Raw genomic sequence first — 821 nt, forward strand, 5'->3', positions numbered from 1 at the left:
CAATATATTTTAACAATTCTTATCATAATTTCATTTAAATTTGAAAATTGCTTTTTTACTCACTATAAATATAAGGAAAGTGTACCAAGTTCAGTAACAGCATGTGTGTGTGTGAATATTTATATTATGAATTATATGAGTTTTAAACTTCGCTTTACACTGGTTTTAATATGAGTGTAATTCTGCTCATAGTCTTTTGACTAATTGTGTTCAGATTTTACCCTTTGACTCTCTATGTGTGTGATAATCTGTGATTTGGGTTAAATGTTATTAAATTTGTAGTGGAGTGTAACAATCATTTCAGCTGGTTTTGTATCAGCTGTCTGTTGCGTGAAAGTGATCTTTCATGTCCTTTTGGTTTTGTAAAGTGACTTTGAGCATCAGATAGAAGCAGTATTAACATGTTTGAGAATTATTTGATATAGTTTGTCTAGTGAGAGCTACATTTTCTTGTGAAAAGATGGTATAGGCATAATGTCTCATACTGCATATGTGACTGTGCTTTATTTTAGGACTGACGACATGATGCCAGTCTGATTTTCTGCTGATGATCTGATGGTGAATAAGAATCCACTACAGGGACTCACAGTCAACAGAATCAACAGAGACTGAAGAGACAGTGACTTCAATACTATAAATTAAGACTTCATTTATAGTTCAATGATCCTCTGACAGACCTGATGAGGCAACACCTTTTATTTCATAGCAGCAAATTATAGTTTCTTATTCATAGATTAACCATTTTATTTGAATAAACACTAGGGCTGCAACAGTAAATCAAGAAAATTAATAATATCAATAAAACAACAAATGTCGTTATA

This window comes from Pseudorasbora parva, chromosome 8 (assembly GCF_024679245.1).
Source record: "Pseudorasbora parva isolate DD20220531a chromosome 8, ASM2467924v1, whole genome shotgun sequence".
NCBI lineage: Eukaryota > Metazoa > Chordata > Actinopteri > Cypriniformes > Gobionidae > Pseudorasbora > Pseudorasbora parva.